The sequence below is a fragment of the Balaenoptera physalus genome (genome assembly GCF_965194825.1).
Source record: "Balaenoptera physalus genome assembly, chromosome: 10".
NCBI classification, from domain to species: domain Eukaryota; kingdom Metazoa; phylum Chordata; class Mammalia; order Artiodactyla; family Balaenopteridae; genus Balaenoptera; species Balaenoptera physalus.
In genome coordinates this window covers 21,764,210-21,770,719 of record NC_138889.1, presented here as the reverse complement: position 1 = coordinate 21,770,719, position 6,510 = coordinate 21,764,210, and positions in this window count along the sequence as shown.

Below are 6,510 nucleotides of genomic sequence, written 5' to 3'. Positions count from 1 at the left end.
TTACAGATTCAATGCAATCAATATCAAAATTCCAATGGCATATTTCACAGAACTAGAACAAATAATTCTAAAATTTGTATGGAGGTACAAAAGACCCTGAATAGCCCAATAAATCTTGACAAAGAAGAACAAAGCTGGAGATATCACAGGCCCTGATTTCAAACTATACTACAAAGCTACAGTCAACAAAACAGTATGATATTGGCACAAAAACAGACACATAGATAAATGGAACAGAACTGAGTGTCCTGAAATAAAACCACACATATATGGACAATTAATTTACAACAAAGGAGCAAAAAAACATGCAATGCAGAACGAATAGTCTCTTTAATAAATGACATTGGGAAAACTGAACAACCACATGAAAAAGAATGAAACTAGACCACTATCTTGCACCATATACAAAAATTAACTCAAAACAGATTAAAGATTTGAATGTAAGACCTGGAACCATAAAATTCCTAGAGGAAAACATAGGCAGTAATTTCATTGACTTTGATCTTGGTGGCATTTTTGTGGGTCTGACTCCAAAGGCAAGGGAAACAAAAGCAAAAATAAACAAATGGGATTACATCCAACTAAAAAGCTTCTGCACAGTGAAGGAAACCATCATCAAAACAAAAAGTCAACCTACTGATTGGAAGACAGTGTGTCCAAATGATATGTCTGATAAAGGGTTAATATATAAAGAACTCCAAAATATATGAAAGCACTCATACAACTCAGCAACAGAAAAGCAAGCAACATGATTAAAAAATAGGTGGAGGATCTCAATAAACATTTTTCCAAAAAAAGACATAGAGATGGCCAATAGGCACATGAAAAAATGTTCATTAATTAGCATCACTAATTATTAGAGAAATGTAAATCAAAACCACGAGATATCACCTCACATATGTCAGAATGGCTATTATCATAAAGACAAGAAATAACAAATGTTGGAGAGGATGTGGAGAAAAAAGAACCCTCATAGACTGTTGGTGGAACTGTAAATTTATACAGCCTCTATGTAAAATGATATGGAGATTCATCAAAAAATTAAGAATAGAACTACCACATGATCCAGGTATTTCACTTCTGAGTATTTATCTGAAGAACATGAAAACACTAATTTGAAAAGATATATGCACTGCTATGTTCACTGCAGCATTATTTACAATAGCCAAAATATGGAAGCAACCTAAGTGCCCATCAATAGATGAATGGATAAAGAACATGCAGTATACATACACAATGAAATATTACTCAGCCATAAAAAAGATGAAATCTTGTCATTTGTGACAACATGGTTGGACCTTGAGGGTATTATTCTAAGTAAAATAAGTCAGATGGAGAAAGACAAATACCGTAGGATTTCACTATATGAGGAATCTAAAAAGCAAAACAAAACAAATGAACAAACAAAAGAAAACAAAAACAAACTCATAGATACAGAAATCAGATTAGTGGTTACCAGAGAAGAAGGGAGTTGTTGGGGGTGGACCAAACGGGAGAAAGGGCTCAACTGTGCAGGGATGGGTGGCAACTGGACTTGGTGATCACACTGTAGTGTATACAGGTGTCCAATTATAACATCATACACTTGAAACTTTTGTATATAAAAAGTCAAAAAATAGAAAGAGAGAGTAGAAAGCTTGTTGTCAGGGGCTGGGGGTTGGTAGGGAGAGGTTGGTAAAAGAGTACAAAGTTTAAGTTATAAGAAGAATAAAGTCTGAGGATCTAATGTATTACATGGTGATTATAGTTGATAACTCTGTGTTGTATAATTGAAATTTGCTAAGAGACTAGAACTTAAATGTTCTTACCACCCCACCCCCCTTCAAAAAAGGAAAATATGTGAGATAATGGATGTGTTAATTAACTCAATGGGAGTAATCCTTTCACAATATATACCTATATCGAATCATCACACTGTATACTTTAAATATCTTAAAATTTAACTGTCAACTATATCCCAAAATAGTTGAAAAAAAAGAAGCATATTCAAGATTCCAAGAGTGGAATAACATAACTTTACAATGTTAAGAAAAAGGGTTTCATTTAACTTACAATGGTTTGCCTTGTTATCATAATGTGGAACCAATCAGATTTTCCCAACAAATTCTAGATTCAGAACCTAAAGCTCTGATTTGATCTTGCCTGGTTTTACTGACCTGAAGGCATGTGATTATCACATCAAATAGACTTAGAAATCTCTGGATCCACAATTCAAATCTGCAGGATTTGTCTTTATCGGGAAGTAGATTGTTCTAATTTACTGATCAGAAGAGGTAACTGAGAAACAGAGGTGGAAATACTCTTTATCGCTTTGGAGACCATCATGTGAGTAGGCAAAGGAAACTCTGACTTTAGTCAATGTTAGTAATTGTATTTGAATCCCTTGTCCTCTATTCAAGGAGCAGTCTTTTATGTGCCAGAAGAGAAAGGGCTGGTTGTCTGATGATACTTAACCACTGGGATTGCTGAGAAGTTATTTGTCAGCTTGCATATCCTCAGAAATCAACTCCAGCTCATATCCATCCTGATCATTTCTCATCAAGAGTGGAGGAGTCTGCCCAGGCAGCTTTTTACCATTTATGGATCAGACATTTGCAAGAAGTAGATATCTTCTTGAGATCGGGGATTTTTCTGATGTCGTTATTGCAAGGGAATGAGACCAAAGCTGGGAAAAAGTAAAAGTAGTCTGGTGCTCACTGCTCCCTTTTGAATTCTCATGAAGAATATAGTCTACCTCTGAGGTATAATGCCCAACAGCCCCTGGAGGGAGCCAGCCTTATTTCTCACGGCCATGAATGAGGGGACTAGATGTGTTTTCCTTCTCTAGTGTGTTCAGAGACCAGTCTTTAAAACAGCTTGGCCAGAAGTAAGATCGTTCTTTGAAGCACTCACAGATACATGGGTAATAACTTGCAAAAAATAGAAATCTATAAATATTTCCATTTAAATAAATATATCTTCTATACAATAAATTGTATTTAGGTAGTTCAATTTAATTTAACAGAATTCAAGGTATTCAAAGGCCACTCCTTTCTCTCAAAGGCCTAATGTCTATAAAGATGAGCTCATCACCCACAGAGCCTTTTATTTAAACATATTCTCAGAGTGGCTCTTAGTAACATCCCTGAACTTGTATTCCAGTGTCTCGTTAATGGACAGTGTCAGGGATTCTGGCCTTCAAGGAGACTGTTACGGTCGTGGCCATCGCAATTATTGATTCTTCAGTGAGGCAGTTTCAGTTTTGATTTAGGATTAAGCCATTTCTTGTGATGAGGTGAATGAACTCTTCCTGTATCCCCCAGATATTAATCATCTGTCAGGAATTAGAGAAGTTATCATCAAATTCTTAGAAAAAAATAGGGTCTAAAAAGAGGAAAATTACCACCCAATTTGTGGGGAAAAGGGGCCTGTGATAGTGAGAGTCTCCTTGAAACCAAACAAAGCAAAACTCTTATCTCTAGGCTGTCCCACCTGCCGTCTCCATCTGCCAGAAATTCTACTCTCCATTTCTCTCCTGTTTGCCTGGTCTCCCCATCTGTACTCCACCCATACTCCTCAATTTGCTCTGCTTATTTCAGGCCCAATCTTTGCTATTCATCCAATCAATCTGTAAGAAACTCACATTTTCCCCGTCCTCTAGAGAGCTCCTCTCTTTGCTTAAAGGCAATGATTTTAAAATCAGATAGACCTGATTCAGATCCCAACTTCACCTCTTACTAACCTTATGATATTCTACAAGTTTTTAAACTTCTCTGAGATTCAATTTTTCCATCTGGAAAATAGGGTTAATAACACGTCTCAAAAGAGCTGTTGTAAAGATGAAATGTGATGAAGTGTGTAAGTGTCTAAGATAGAGTGTGGCAGGTATGTCCTCAACAACCTAGTGATTTGAATAATATCCTACCTCTTTTCTCCTGATGTTTCAGTTCATTCATGTTTTTTCTACTATTACACTGACGTTGCTTTAAGCATCTTCTCTACTGCTTCAGGAATTACTGTCAGCCCTCATCTGACACTAACACCACATAGGTCTTTATGATACAGCGGAAAGGGCATGGGTTAGGGTCCTATGATCTGGGGTGCTTTCTTGGCTCTACCATGCACCAGCTAGACTTTGAGTGAGTCATTTAACGTTTTTGAACCCCACTTTCTTGCACAAGATAGGGAATATGAAGTGCCTACCTCCTTGGATTGTTGATTAAACAAGGTAATTTTTATTGAAGGCTTAATCTGTGCTAGGTCCTGTCCTAAATTCTTCACATGCAATCATCTCATGTAAAGCTCAAAATAGCCCTGTGATGTATTGATAGTTACTGTTATTATCCCTGTTGTGTCGAAACTGAGGCTCAGCAAGGTTCAGGCACCTGCAGGAGTCGGGGTGGGGTCTGAGCCTGAGTGTGGCAGGTACCAAGGCATGTGCCCGTGACCACCTCGGGTGACTCAACGGCTGAGCTTTCTGACCTCTCCAGTGCGACACCAGTGAAAGGTCCGGACATTGTTACATGCTCGGCACTGTTGAACTGCTTCATGTGTGCACCTCATCTCCTCAGTGAAGCTCTAAACTTCTTCAGAGCATCTGGTGTGTCTTTGTTTTTGGTTTGTTCCTTTTTTCCCAGTACCTAGGAGAGTGTTGCATCATAACAGGCATTTAATAAATATCTTGTTGATTAAATGTGTACTCTCAGCCTTCTCTGCTCCTGAGGGCTTTCTTGAAGCCTTTCATGTTAGCGTCAGGCACTAATGTGTCTGAATTTAGCTGTCAATAACAAGAACGACAGAATAGTGATAATAACACAATTGTTAAGAGTTTCTGTGGACTTACTTACTTTGTACTAGACAGTTTATGTGGATTATCTCATTTACCCCTCTCAACAATCCTACAAGTTACATACTATAATTAACCCATTCTATAGATGAGGAAACTGAGCCTTGGAGAAATTCTGTAACCTGCCTATTGCCATGGAGCTAAGAAGAGGTGGTGTTTAGAAGCCCTGATTTGGAGCTTGTAGTCAGACTCTGGAGCCTGAACTCTTGATTTCTTAAAAATTGGCACTAGATTGCTTGACCATCTTTTAACTTCTTGTTTTACAACTGTTTGCTACTAAATTGTTTCTGCAAATATATATATATATATATGTATATATATATATGGTGGCAAAATATACATGACATAAAGTTTACCATTTTAACCATTTTTTAGTGCACAGTTCAGTGGCATTAAGTCCACTCACATTGTTATGCAACCATCTTCACCATCCATCTCAGAACTTTTTCATCAACACAAACTGAAACTCCATCCCCATTTAACAATAACTCCCCACCCCGCTCCTCCTTCCCGGTCTGTAAATATGGTTTCTTCTAAGGTATGTATTTGACCATTTCAATTCTTGAGGGCTAGTCTGAGAACTTCTACTATACAGGCCTTTGCAAATTCTGCACCCTTATGATTATCTTACTCAGCTTGGCCCTGGGGTCTTGTGACCTTCCTACTTTCCATCTGATACTAGCAGGCCCAGGGTCAGAAAGATCTTTGGTGATAGATAGCATCTCTGTCTGAATCAGCCCCTTTGCACATTTTTCCATTTCAGGGCTTGTTCATTTTTCTTTTATCGCCTCCACATCCCCATGACGTGGGCCCAGAATTCTGAGTCACCAGCTTTACTTGCGTCAAAGAAAGCTACAAAGACAAAAGGAAACTGCTGTAATTATTATCTGCTGTAAACTGTGTGCTGACTTGCTGGGTGAGAGAGAATCTCTATTCTGGGTGGAAAATTTCAGCATCATTCATATCTCAGTAATGGATAGAGTTGACAAAACAATCTGGTTAGAAGTACTAAAATAATCCATTTGTATATATAGTGAGAATATAGAGGGTCATTGATGGACGTTAGGGCCTCTGTCCCTGTTGTCCTTTCCCAGACATTCCTCTTCAGGTTGTGGATAGCCTGACATTGTTCACCTCGACAAGCCCAGTTTATGAAACAAACACAGATCCAGAGTCAGAACACTACAGTTGTTTAATGCTGCAGTCTACCCAATGTCCTTGTGATAGCCACTTAAAGTCACCATATCTTTAAAATAGAGCTGGTGTCCACAGCAGCTATGGTGCCCTTGTAAATAAGCTTATTTTGCACAGTGTCTATATGGATACAGACATGATTATAGATAATTTTAGTTTTTGCTTTCAGTTTCCATGTTGCTACAGACCATATTTTTTATTCCTCCCTCCTTAATACATATGTCTCTCAAAATTCAATTTTTCTTTTGTTTTCCATCTTTCTGGCATTTATGTCTGCTCTCAGATGATACAAATCTTATGCCTTTTGTATCTAGTTTCACTGAGCAAGATTCTTTTGTTTTTCAGTATGTTTTTAAACAATTCTATCATTCCATGAAGGCTTCCTTGACAAACATAAAAGGAATTGATAATATTTTTTCATTTAACTCTTTTATGATTTACATTTATTGACATAGTACCCAGAATTCTGTCATTTAAAACACTTTTTATTG